A 14,421-nucleotide genomic window follows, 5' to 3' on the forward strand; every position below is an offset into this window, starting at 1 on the left:
TGATGGATAAGAGAGCAGACAAGTCAAGCTCTCCCAACCCAAAACGCTCCAAAGGAAGACAGCAATGGCTTTGACCGCTCCATCGGCTCTCCAGCAGGCCCATTTGCTTGGCAGGCAGGAGAAGCAAGGTCAAACAGAACCCATGACAGAGATGACAGCAGCTGCTTCTGCCTACTCCTGCCCTCACAGAGGAGCAGACACTGCCAAGCTGGGTGGCTGTGGAGAGCATCCTCTCTGGTCTGTGGAGGGAGCAAGCCAGACACAACCACTGCCCATCCCCTCCTGTTGCATCCAAGCACCCTTGGAAGAAACGAAAATGGAGGATGGACAGGGTAGCTTTGGTCCATCACCAAGGATCTGCCATGGGTGAGGTCCCATCCTCACCCTTGGCTGGGACACAGCCACAGCAGCCTTTCCACTTGTAGCAGCCCAGCTGCAGAGAAATGCAACTCTGGTGGACTTCTCAACCACCTACAGCAGGAAAGGCTGAGATTCATGTGGCTTTGCAGCACTAGAAAAGTTTCCTTTGAAAGTATACCAAACTTTGAAAGTATACCAACTTTGAAAGTATACCTAAGTTATGGTAGCTCTTAGTCTGGGACCTTCAGGAGCCAGAGTCTTTAATGATAACACTAATGAAATAGTACCTGACCACCATGCGGTTTCTCAAACTGAACTCACACAGTGGCCAGCACAACAGGCCAAGTGAAGAGAAAGCTGGCAGCTTGGCAATACTTAGCTCCAAGATGATAAGAAGTGTCATCTTATGCCTTTTCAGAGAGATGCATGTTATTTATCTTTCTATCAAAGACCACTTATCTCATAAAATAGCTTTATTACATCTAAGCTGAAACACTGAAAGATATGCAACTATTCAACAAATATCCTTTTTATTACCACCTTGCAAAGTTGGCTACTAAAAGATCCCCCATTTTTTTCTTACTCTCTTAATACAGCAACAGATTCCTCAATTCACCTCTTCCCCTCTTCTTTCCACCCTGTCTTTCAAGACAAACCAAATTCTCATAAAAGTGAAGTAAAATTAAATTGCTGCTATCCCTTAAGGCATGTAACTGAGAGATCAAGAGGTTGGGGCCAAAAAAGAGATAGACTTGCTCTTAAAAAATCAGAGACTTCACATGAATCTTCCCAGGGTACATGGGACAAGTTTCACAACAACCCTTTACATAAGAGAGAGAAGCAGGGGAGCACAGGGCAAGCTGTGTGCAAGCCCATCAATCTCCTGCCAAAGGGCTGCTTCTACTTGTTCCACTTGCCAAGATTAAAAAGCAGCACTTCATTACAGAAGAACTGGACAGTTTCAAACCTTCACTTCCTTTTAACCAGAAATAACATGCTAGTGCACAAGAGTATGACTGAGAAAGCACTGCTTGACCAGCAGCAGCCATCCCACATGCCACAGCCAGCCCATGCCCTGACAGCTTCTGAGATACAGGGAACTGGCAGGGAACTGGTCATACACGTTGTTATTCTGGCAAACTCTTCCTGACTAATCTTTCAAGTGGGCCCTGTCATCAACTTCTATCTATAACAGATGATTCCAAAAAAAACCCCAACAGTAAAAAAAAAAAACCAAAAACCAAACCAACCAAATCAAAACCTCTCAAATATTACCTGTCTCCAATAACAAAATGTGAGTCCACATCAACTGGACTTAAACGCTGCTCAGCCACATACACATATACCACACCCCAGGACTGTGTCTGGCTACACATGGCCATGTACATGAGCACATCCAGGGACAGTGCAGGACCATACTCAGTACCATGCAAATCCCTTATGGGAAATTCATCTGTACAGAAGATAACACAAAAGTTCATGTAGTCCAATATGCCAGCTAACTGCCTTAATACAAGTGTTTATGTGCACATCTACTGAAAGACATCCAGAATTTCATTGTTCAAGTGTAATGAAATCACTGCTACAGTACAAAACACAAATCATTTCTTTAATACGTGTCAGCTGAAGAAGCCTTCACATTAACGCCCTCATCCCTGCCAAGTACTGAAACAATTACTGCATGAATATTAACAGGGGTTCCTCAGCAGGATGATGTGATTATCACAGGGAATCTCAGGAGATGCTGCAAGGCTCTACACAATGCCTCAAATTTGTATCAATTTGAAGAGCAATCACTTCAGGCAGCAGAGGCTCCTCAGCCTGGTTATGGAGGGGGTTCCATGCAATAAAAATAACAAGCCCCAGGATGAGACTGTTTGGGAGAGAGGGAAAGGAAACACTGCTGCTTCCACTCTGAGGAGTGACAGCCATTCATGTTTTCACAAAGGGAAAAATATGATAGCAGCTCCACTGCTTCTCACACCCCGTAAGGAGAAGAAAAATGGTCCTGAATGTGGTATCTATTTAAGGTCATATAAAAAGAAGACTGGTCAGTTAATCCCTTGAAGAGGTTTTCTGGGATAAACCAACATTGTAACATACAGAGATGGGAACAGGGAGAATGAAAAGCAGCGTGCAGGCTTCAGACCAGCAAAACTGTTCTTCAACTCTTCCAATTGCCTTGACTTTCAACCCCACTTCCCCAGCATTAGGAGCTTTCACCTGTTACACACCAAACTGAATGTTATGTCTTACACTTCTATGGTGAAAGCTCCTCATAGGGCTCCAGAAATGCAAGGAGTCATACAGTTTCCTGAGCTGAGCCTGCCCAGATTTATGGCTCTCCTGGCAACCAGGACTTTCAAACAATCTTCGCAGGTTTAATGCTTTAGTCTAAAGCTTCACAAGTAGCACCTTAAACCTGGGCATTTCCCCTTTGTTTGCCATATGATTATGGAAAGTCGTAGTAAAAGCTTGACCTTCTATTTTTGTTAGGTGCACCGTATCTTTAGTATTACATATAAAAACAGTAATTAGAATTTTTGCTTCAATTACAAATATATTCAAAACAAGAGAAATTATCACCTTGGGTAGCTAGAATCACAGAATATGTTTTAAGCTTGGATATTTTATATTCATGATATGCGATTCTGGATCAAGACGTAAAGAAGGTGTTGTAACTTCAGGTCAAGTTTCTAGTAAGGATCCACTAGCATCTCCAATTTTACAGAGTTTACCAAAAAGGAAGGACATCCTCTCCCCACCCTTGAACACCCCTCCTTCTACAGATTTAAAAAAAAAAAGAAAAAGTTGACACCCAGCATGGTGACCTGATGTTTTTCCATGCATTTGCCCTCTGATAAGCACAAAAATGCCTTTGGCTGGGCGTTTTCCCTGTTAACCTTCCTGACCAAAAACATTAATGCTCGGAAGAAAACGGAACCTAATGCAGTAGGTAATGATACTAAATATAAGCAATGAGTCAAATCACTTTGTTTCTCAGGCATTCAATTTAGCAAGTTGTTTCAGAAGTTCAAAAACACAGTCCCTGCATGGTCCCTGGAACAGCTGATCATTTCTCATTTTTACTTTTTTGAACTGTTTTGTTAAGTGAAATGTATTCTTAAAAACAGAATTATTACAGAATTCTGTGAAACAGATACAGTTTGGGCAATTTTTTTTATAGCAGCTGTTACTATTAAAAAAAAACTCATCACCAGTGACCAACTAACAAAACATTCTTACAACTAGCATAAGAGAAAGGAAGTACAGAAAAAAACTGCACAAGACAGGGAGTATCCAGGACACTGCTGTGATTCCCTTCAGAGAGCTCCTGCTGTGGGTTTGGCAACAAAACCATAGGATCATAGCATGCACTGTTAAGGCAAGACGGATTAATTTGCCTCGGATGGCCATGGCCAGGCACAAAACTGAGCATGCCATGGGGCAGTCTGCTCCCCAACTCCACCAACCCCAGCAGAAGGAAAGGAAAAGCTTGAAGTGTTCAACCACCCTTGGAAGCGAAGTCTCAAGGCTGGCAAAGTGACAGAAAGCCAGCGGGAGATGCTTCCTGCTATGCAAAGGACAGTGGGAGGCTGCTTTGGAAACAGAAAAATACACACTTTTTAAGAAGAGATTAAATATCTAATGCACAAGTCAATGGAGGAAATCAATGATGCATTAATAGTTTTGATCATTCTCAAAGTATTTACACAGTCTGCATTGAAAGACTTTCTTTTTTAAATAAAAAGAAAACAAAAACAAAACAACCTGCTGGATTATTTCTTTTTAAATTAACATACACATGTTCATTTTTTTTAAAGTTTATCTCTACAGATATTCACCAGTTCCCCACTTCCCACCTCTGAAAATTGTGTCCAATCTGAAAAAAGTAATCTAATTGAAAAACTCAACTTTTTAAGCCTCTTCAGTATCACATCTCTCTGCACATTAACCAGGAATCAAGACATCCGGGGGAAAAAAAGCACTGAGACTGCATGGGAGATCACTATAAATTTGTCTCCCAGAGATGGTCTTTATTTGGAAGCAGAATAGATTTATTTTCTATGTCTAAATGCCAATAGCAGCTCCATGTCTCTGGTTTGCTTTAGCAAAATTTGAAACATGGGGAAATTATCAGTAACCGCAGGCATTATTAATGCTGCTGTGACCATTGTTGATACAACAATAATGCTTTACAAGACATTTATAGCAAGAGAGGGTGTGTGTGTGGACAACCATACACACTTCCAGAAATGTCCTGATAAAATGACATATAGTCTTATAGAATCCAAGATGTCAAAACTCTTGACAGGACAAAAAAACACTGTAAAAAAGCTGCAAACATGGAGTTGCCCTTTTCTGCATGCAGCATGAATTCTCCAAAATAGAGCCCTTATTTTATCTACATTTTACTGTCTGCAATATCAAACTTTCCACCAGCAGCTCATCAAGTTCTCCGTACGGGGCTGAGGTTCACGCTTCCCTCAACAATCAAGTTCACCATGGCTGTGGAGGTCTGAATGCACGTGGTATGGTCCCCACTGAGATTCCCAAGAACTGTCTTGTCTCCATTTTTTCAAACCCCAAGGTTCTTCCCCCAGACAGGTCTCCCTTTCTTCCCCAGCAAGCTACCTCCTCTGGAAGAAGTCCTCCCCTCCCTGCAGCTTCTTTACCCATGCTTTCACACTTCACAGTAGAAAAGAGGGAAAGAAAAAAAAAAAAATGAGGGCAGGAAGACAAGGCCAGGTCCTCTGATAGAGGTATGTGGAGGTCAAGCACAAGTCTATAAGAGGGGATCTCATTTATATCCTTAGAGAAGCTGTTGTTGGGATCTGAAGGGCTATCTCAGCAGCTACAGGTAGTTACAAAATGCAGTAGGCAGTCTGCTATGGCTCGCAATTCCTTTTCTGCCTACACACCAATCCTGCAAGGGTAAGGCAAAAAACTCCCCCCCCCAATATAAGCTACACTGTGACATGTGTTTCTCACCTCTAGCACAACATCCTTGATGAACAAATTAGCTTTGCTGGAATTTATCCAGTATTTTAAGGTGCACTAAACAAAAAGTCTATTAAGAAGAGTGAAGTTTTAAATTCTCTCAACAAAAGGTCATAACAAGGAAGAATTTGCAGATTGTTCTCTCACATTGCCCACCCTCCCTACCCCGGGAGACAGACAATTTTCTGCATAGATGTGCAAGGAAAGACATGCTAAAGATTGTTTTTGAGCAGCAATTCGAGCTGGAAAACAAAAAAAGACAAGAACCTAAATTCAGAAGATGGGAAACCTGAAACAAAAGATGAAAAAGAACTGCACAAATTATGCCATTCCTAGTAAAGGGGGAAAGCCTTTGTGGCTGACACACAGCCGTGTGTGCCAGACTGGCAGGTCTCAGTGGCAAGGAGTTTTCAGTGGCCCTCCATTAACTGTTGAGTGAATAACCCAGAATCCAGATAAACAGCAAATTTATTGGAAATTGAACAAGAAACAGACAGTGATTCATTCTGCAGGTTAAGGTGCTTTTAAATGAAATGAACAATAAAGAGATTACAGTTTCCTAATCAAACCACACATTTGAAAGATGCAAAGGATGAAAGAAAGTAAGGGAGAAGCCAGGGAGAGTGAGGATGGGAAGCTTAAAAAAAAAAAAAAAAAAAAAAAAATCAGGTATCTACAACAGATTAAATTGGGAGAAATCAGAAGAAATGGGCCCTTAGGTTTTGTGTTTACATACTCCCTTTGCAGCCCTCAGCCCAGTGTAAACAGATGCACATAAACTGGAAACAAACATGGCATCTCTCTAGAAAAATAATTTTGGGGTGTGTATAGGAGTCAGAAGTGTATTTCTACAACCCTATGTTCAGCACAGGGATGAAACGCTGTTTGCACCTGCAGAACATCCATCTCACTTCTGATCACTGTTACCACAGGACTGTTCCCAGCTCTTGCCACTGGCTCTGCTGGGAGGCGAGATTAACGATTTTGTTGTCAGCACCAGTGCAAAGAAAAGTGTCAGACCTCACCTCACCCTATGCTCGTCGTTTCAGAGGGGGATCTCCAGCCAAAGGATGTTAAAAAGACAAAAGAAGTGCCTCCTCACATACTTTACTTACTGGTGCTCCATATAAAGAGTACATCATTCACTGTCATGCTAATAAATTTTACCTATTTTATTGTAGGATATTGCCAAGTTAAAGTAACAAACCAGAGCTATTACTGTGTTAATAAACTACCTCATCTTTATAAATATCAAAACATGCAGTTATGAAAGTAACTGACAGTAACTGGAGCTTAGTTTATTCTGCAAGGTAGAAGAGACTCTAAGGTATCCATCTCTCTCATCCTCAGTCACCCCTGGTGATCCCAGACTTAGTCATTTGCAGCTTTATTGATAACTCTTGAAGTCTGGAATAAATTTGTTGCAGGTGTCAGTATCTTGAGGAGAATGACGATATTAATCTTCAACAAGAAGGTCAGCCGACCTAAACAATTATTTTTTTAAAACCTTTCTCGACAGGTGACAATTTGTCTCCCTCTCACCTGTTGAAAACAATTCCTACGGCTCTTAAAATATTAAAATACTCCCCTATGTCTTACGGTTAATTTCTAAAAATACAATAGGTACAAGCCCTTTTGCCTCCCCAGCTCCCACACTTGTCACCTTTCCAGGTGACTGCATCCTTGCAACAGCTCACAGCCACCTAACAGCTCACTTTCTCCAGAAGGAAAGAGTCCTACGCTCTGTGCACCCCACCAGCTGACTCAAGCTGCTCCTCAATATGGAGCATCATTCTACCCTCCATCCCCAAACCTTCAATACAAGGGACTACTGAGCTCTGGAGCCAGTGTAAGAGGGGAAACAATTTTGGTGGCAGCGAGTTGTGAAACTGGTTTAGGTGTATTTTAAAACTGCTCTAAGCACATAATAACCAGAACTGTACTCAGGAGGTGGTCCCCAAAATGGGCTGTGGGCTTGAAGGAGAGGACGGTGTGGAGCCACTCTCCACCTGGAATGATCCTGCCAGCAGGAATCTGGCAGAGTGAGAAGCCGGGCTGCTTAGGTCCTCCTCCAGCACAGCAGAAGAAACTGGCCGGTCCCTGCCTTTCTCCTCCTGGTATCGCCCTCTTCCCCCAGCACAGACCAGACATTTTTAATTGCTGTGACTACATACAAGATCATGCACTTTTACAGCTGGCAGACAGCTGCCAGAAACCCATTCTTAATCCCTAAACTTCAGCACATTCATAAGGAAAACAGGAGTTCAGAACCGCATGAGAATCTTGTAATTTGCTCTCCAAAATAACCCTAAAAGCCCATGGCAATCCACATGCAAAGGAATGTATTTTTCCACACAAAACCTCAAATGAGCATTTTAATTCCATGTCATCATGGGAATCAAAAGTGCCATTTTTGAAAAATCATAGATTTACATACATTGGCTGTGTGAAAGTCTGAATACAGGTTTAATGAAGCAATTGTTCTTCCTTTAGTGGAACAGAAATACAATTGTTTCCAACTGTTTTGAACAACTCTCCTCATCTGCTTTTCCAAAGAGACCTTCACATGAGCATACACACATCTACTGTGGGGCAGGCACTGGTATTTTAGAGTGGGTGAGAGAAACAAAGCTACAAGATACTGTAATGTAAAAAAAAAAAAGCAAATCACATCTTCACACCAGATTCCAGCTATGTTACTAAATGAAAATGAGTGATTTTCCTCTCCTATGTGCTCACAGTCCGGGGCTTTTGCTTGAACTATGATTAGTGGCTATCTAGCAAGAAAAAACCCCACCCTCTTTCCTCCTCTTCAAAAGTTTGTCTGGAGAGGGTGAACACATGAAGCTGGAGTAGTATTTATGAAATAGATGCTCATTTTACTGAAGGAATTGGGAATATCTTTACGCATGAGCAACAGTTGTCTTGTTTATTGAAGCAGAGTTGATTTGATCACTCATTGCTTTCTTCTGAGTTTAACTGTGAGTCAACAGTCGGCTGAAAAACTTCAGGGTGTAGCTGAGTGTTATGCCAAAGTTGCTCAAGCGCTTCTAAGACATTTGACAGGCTGTGGGATCCCAGCAAAAAAAATTTTACGAGAGAGAAGCCTTCCCCACAAATGTAAAACAGCTCTGGGATACCATTTCCATGAAAGGCAACAGTCACTTTGGATCCCCAAATCATGGTTTCAAATGCTAATTCACCACTGACAGGTCAATAACCAGCTAGAATAATTTGTGCAAAATGGTTTTAGGTAAAATGATTGTTCAAAGGGATCAGGGCAGGGTGACTGAAACACACAAAGCCCCTCGTGCATTTATTCCCCTGAATAAAGCACAAACTTGGAAGCTGAGTGAGGGGATGGGAGAGATTATCACCTGCACAGTGAGAAGAGAAGGCTTGGCCTCTCAGTGGCAGCTGCTGAAAACCTTTCTAATTCTTCCATGGACTGAAAAAGAGCACAGGTAAGAGACATCTCAAAGAACATCACTATCAAAAGATATGGATTTTAGTAGAAAATTAGCAACATGGCACACTGTTCCATGTTGGGCAGTGGTAAGGAAGGCAGGCACACAGACAAAAGAGAAAGAATGAGATATACCATGAACTCTGAAAGAAGGAAATCAGAGAGGAGGAAGAAGAGAAAGAATAAAGTCAGACTGTTTTTTTCGGGGGTGGGAGAAGAGATGAAATACAAGAAGTATAATAAGCAAGGTATATAAAACTGTTTCTTTCCTATAAAACCATAGAGGACAAGATCATGCAAGTATTTTTCACCTCAGCTAATAAGCGCATACCCTCAGGCTACTAAGTGTCAGCTATATTTTTTTTAAGGTCTTGAGGAAATACTTAAAAATAAAAGGGAATGCTCACTTAATCTGCTATGCAATCTGAATCCCCATTTATAAACGGCAGGGACTGGAGACAATGAGAAATTACTAGATTGCACAGTCCTCTGCAATGCAGTTAGCAACAGCTGAAGGGTGAAGTTGGAAAAACACCAACGGAGTTAAGAATGCCAAATTAAGTTTGCTTGCACAGTTACTGCTAATAAAAACCACAAAGCCATTCTCTTGGTCTCCACACTGCCTCATTCATACTGCTCCGTAATGCTGAAACAGAACTGAAATCATAGAAAAAGCCTCAGAAAAAAAAATCTTGTCTCTAACACCATCACTCTTGCCTGCAGTCAAGTGAATGGACCAGCTGCAAAGCCAGGTATAGTTTCAAGTATGACTCTTCACTGAGGATTTTCAGTGAAGCTCGTTCCTGACGCAGGCCAGAGTTAACTCGTTACTCCACATGCCAAAGACAGCAACGAACGCATCCCAGCACTTTGGCTTACAGCAAAACCTGTCATTTCAAGCCAATGAAGTCATGACACAGAATCAGACAGAAAAATATTTTCCTACTATCTCATGGATAAACAGAACTTGCTACAACTTATTAAAACATCTATTGGGAGCTACAAAAAGGTTTCTTCATTTTCTAGAGCCACAAACTCCTTGTTAAACACCAAGGGTTGTCCTGCGATTCGAAGTGAGCAAATGTAAGGCGATAATGTGCACGGAGCTACAGAAGCTACTCTGTTGGAGCTCAGTAATTACATGAATGAACTGATAGATTAACAGCAAGTCTAAATACAGCCCCCCAAGGGGCTACAACTCAGTCAAGGGTATTTTGAAAGGAAATGTTGCTATTGCAAGGGAACTGTGGTAGCAGAAGGGAAAAGTAGCCATGTGGTTATCAGCAACAAGAAATTACCTACTTACAGAATAATAAATGCTGCTATTCCCAAAAAAAGAAAAAAAAACCAACAAACTACTACAAAGAACTTAATTTCACACAGGCTGCATTTAGAAGTACATCAGTTAACTCTAATTTGCCTTTCTACAGCAGATTAGCGATAAAAATTCTCAGCTTGCATCTAAATCGAAGGGTTTCCCCTAAATGCATTAGCAAGGAAAAAATCACAGCAACAGCTTTATTGTTGTGAAAATTATTCTGACTTCAGAAGGCAGCTTCTCTTGCAGCAAGATGTGTCAGTGAATTACTCAGACCAACAGACCTTCGACCATTAACCCTACCAGCCATCCTCCTCCTTGTGGGGAGAATTACTACTGGAGTGCAATGCATTTTGTTGAGTAAACTAATCCCAAAAGTCCCCTAATAAAATTTTGTTGTAGCCTAAAGAGTCACCCTTCAAAGAAACATGTGTTCCTGACTTTTCCTGTGTAAATGATACTGTAACACAGGTATTTACCTTCCCAGATCAATCTTACCAAAATTAGTCACATGAAATATTTGCATGTTTTCTACAACTTCGGATTAAATCAATTTTATCTTAAAGGCCATGATTCTGGAGAACAGAAAATATTTGGGGAAATATGTAACTTTTCTAAAGAATATCACAATTTCTTCTTTTTATAAGTAGCCAGTATGTAGATATCACCATGGCTATCATCTTTGTTTAAACACTCTATGGCACAACATACTGATCTTTGCAAAAAGAGCAGTCCTACTTGCATCCTGGACATGTTATGGGTTGTTCTGTTTTTTCTAGCAGTTGTTCAAAAAAAGGAAATGCTTCTTCATTACTCACATCTCCGCATGACAATAGGGAGAGAGAAAAAAAAATAACCTATAAGGAACTTCTGTATCTATATTACATGCAATTCAACACACAGGAAAAGCCCTTTAAGGAGGAGGAGTGTTATTTGCATGTAGCAGAGCAAACACAAGGAAGGCTGCATAGTCAGAGAAGTCAGAGATGTGACTCTGCATTCCTTGGGAATACTATCACTTTATTACCCCTCTCTTCAAGTAATTTGGCAAAACTGCATCACTTGTGAAGATGAATGAAAGGAAAAAGGGATAAAGAAATGAAGGTGTGGCAAACAATAGTCAAAACCAAGATTATTCTTGAAGAAACTCATAAATAATCATGCTTTGTTGCCTGCTCTTTATTTTGCATCTTTCACATACCTCTTTACTTATATTTGTGCACATATTTGGTTTTGCTTTATTAAAAAAAAAGACAAAAACTGCACACAACTTGGACTGTGTTTGTGGAAGCGTGATACTGTTGGAGCAGGGAACAGCCACAGGCCAACAGTTAGCAACTTTCAAAACAGCTGGCACTAGGGATCCCACAGACTATGGTCCTTTTGTTACCAGAGCTGAGGAACATCAAGTATTTCTCATTTGACTAGCACATGTTGCTCCAGTGCACTTACATTTTATACAGTCTAAGCTTTCAGTCTGAAACAGGAAGTTTTTAAAATTTGTATTTTTATATTTCCAAAGGACATTGAAGGATCAAACATTAGTCCACTGTGGCAAACAACCTGAAACCATTGCTCTGACGATATGTTAACTTTCTAAAATTTTTACCATCGGGTTTGTAATAAAGCAGGATACTTGAAATATAAATCCTTTTTCAATCAACCATTCTTATCGGATTTGCTCTAAAAGAAAACACAGAGAAGGCAGAAATGCCATACAAGAATACATCTGAAAGATCAGATATGAAAGGAGTTACAACAGGTCTTAAAAGGAAACCTTTTCATTTCCCACATTGTGCAATACTGACTGTAAATAAAAACAAAAGATTAAGAAAGAAAAATTTTGCTATACCCTGTCAAGTGTTACTTTATGTGAACTAACATCAGTAAGAGATCTGCTGAAATACCAGAACTGGGGCTGTGCTCATACACTGCCAATGCACCATGGAAGCAAAGGAAGAAGCTAGCATTCCAGTCCTTTGTTTTCAGGGGGAAAAACCTCCCTAAAATCACTTCCTTTCAAACACTCTCAGTCTCAACTAGTGTTTTGAATAAATAAAATTATAAACACAAAGACTACTCCTTATGTTGTTGAGGATGAGCGACTCCACACGTAGTTACTCAGCACAAGGAAGCTACAATCATAAATTATGCTTTTATTATGCAAAATTTTCCTTTTATCGTTAGTTACACCACAACACCATCCAGGGTTCTCTGGGAGACTCAAGCTCCAAGATCCAAGGGACTATTTTACAGTCCATAAGGCTCTTCTGGATAGCACAAATCCTCAAGCTTTCAGCTAGTCATCCTTGTGCCAAGTCCAGCTATTTTGTTCAGTAGACAGCATCTCTCTAACATGAATGTACCTAATATGCTTACACCAGATCCACTTTAGACCCTACACATGGGTAAAAGTCACAAAGCAGGATGTGGTCAGGCATCAGCATCTAGTCTACAAACCTTCTGGGACTACTGCCAGTTAAGAAATGATAATAAGAACAGTTTTATTCAGGAAGGAAAATTACATCAGCTATACAGGAGGCCTTCTTGTCTTGCTTGCTATTTAGACACTAAACCTAGACTGGGTTTAATGTGTAAAACTGAATCCTGCATGGCATTGCATTCATAAAGTGTCCAAGGAAAATCCTGGCTTGAAAACTAAAAATCAAATTCAAGATAGTTGTAAGCATGAGTGTAAAACAATGAAGATGAGGAAGAGAAAGGGATACGAACATTTCTCTGAGGCTAAATATCAAGGCAACTATCGAGGGAGTTTCTCCTTCAGTGAAATCCCTCCTCAATGCAGAGGAACACTTCAAAGCTAAGCTACCACTCGCTGAAATTCTTCAATTAAATTGGAGCAGATACTTCGAAATGTGCTTCAAATTAGAGAAATTGGCTCTGAAGGCTCCTTGTAGAATTACTTTATTTAGATAATCAACAAAATAATAACACTGGAGAAAAAGTGGCAAGGGCAGCACAAATACCCTAATTTAAAAAAAAACCAAACCAAAACAAACAAACCCAACAACCAAACAAAAAACAAACCCACACTTCAGCCTTCAGAAGTCATCTTTCTGCCTTCCCTGAAACAATAGGACTCTGTTCTCTTTGTACTCCTGACATGCTTTATTTCAGCCACCACACCCAGTTCTGGGAAGGGCACCATGATAGCCACTGATTTCTTTGCAAGGTGGTGCAAGGTGAAGTCGAAGTTAATAATCCCACATCCTGTTTAATGTTTTACTTTTTTTAATTTCACCCTAGTAAACATGGATACAAAATTCATTCAAAGGTGTGCTAAAAGGAAAAGGGAGAAATGGGTAAAAAGTTATCTTATACTAGCCACTGATTAAAAACCAAAATAACACTGAAAAGGAGTGTAGCAGAGCTCATGAATAGCAATGAGTAGCTGTAGGCAAAAGAATCGGAGCAATCCCTTAGTATCCATGTACTCTCTGAGTTAATGGGGCACAGGCTATGGCAGCCCAGGGAAACACTGGAGCAGAGCTTCACCCTGCCGTCTCACCAGTGCATCTTGGACTTAACTGGCACAAGCTTCAAAGCAAGGAAAAATTCTTTCCTCCATACATTTGAGCCCCAACCTTTGCAAAATCTACAATCGACACATAATTTTTCTTCAGCAGGGAACATGTCAAAAATCAGATTTACTTTACATACTGCTGATAATTGTTGGGCATAATACCCTGAGCTTATTTTCACAGATGACCTAGATACAATAGACAAATTATATTGATACAAATCCAGACTAAATCACAATAAATCAGTGTATGAATTAGGGAAGTAGGTGTGGAGTGTGTATAATTTTTTTTATTTTAAGTTGTACATCACAAGGTTTCTCAGTTCCATTACCTAGACTGAAGAGGACAAGCAGATACCTTTTTAAAAGTCAGTTGTGTGCTGTGATCACCAAGTTGGCCACTCAGCTAGAACAATAAAAGGATTTCAGCCAAATGAACATTGCTTCCTCCAGACTGTCTTTTAAAAATTAAACTCTGTAAAGATAACAGTTATGCTCAGAACTAATTATAGCAGAAATGTTATAGTGGCTAAAAATGCTAAAAGGAGGTGGTGGGAAAGGAAGTTAGCTTAGAGGAAAAAAAAAAAAAAAAGCACCAAAAACCAGGGAATAGCAAACCTGTCATGTGTCTGTCACACTTAGCCTTCACACTGTGCTCACAGCAATATGGAAGGTAGGAAGCGCATAAGAGCTGCGGACAACAAAGTCCCAAACCCTGAGAAACAGTCCAAGACA

The sequence above is a fragment of the Athene cunicularia genome (assembly GCF_003259725.1).
Source record: "Athene cunicularia isolate RWA chromosome 8 unlocalized genomic scaffold, athCun1 chr8_part1, whole genome shotgun sequence".
Taxonomy (NCBI): domain Eukaryota; kingdom Metazoa; phylum Chordata; class Aves; order Strigiformes; family Strigidae; genus Athene; species Athene cunicularia.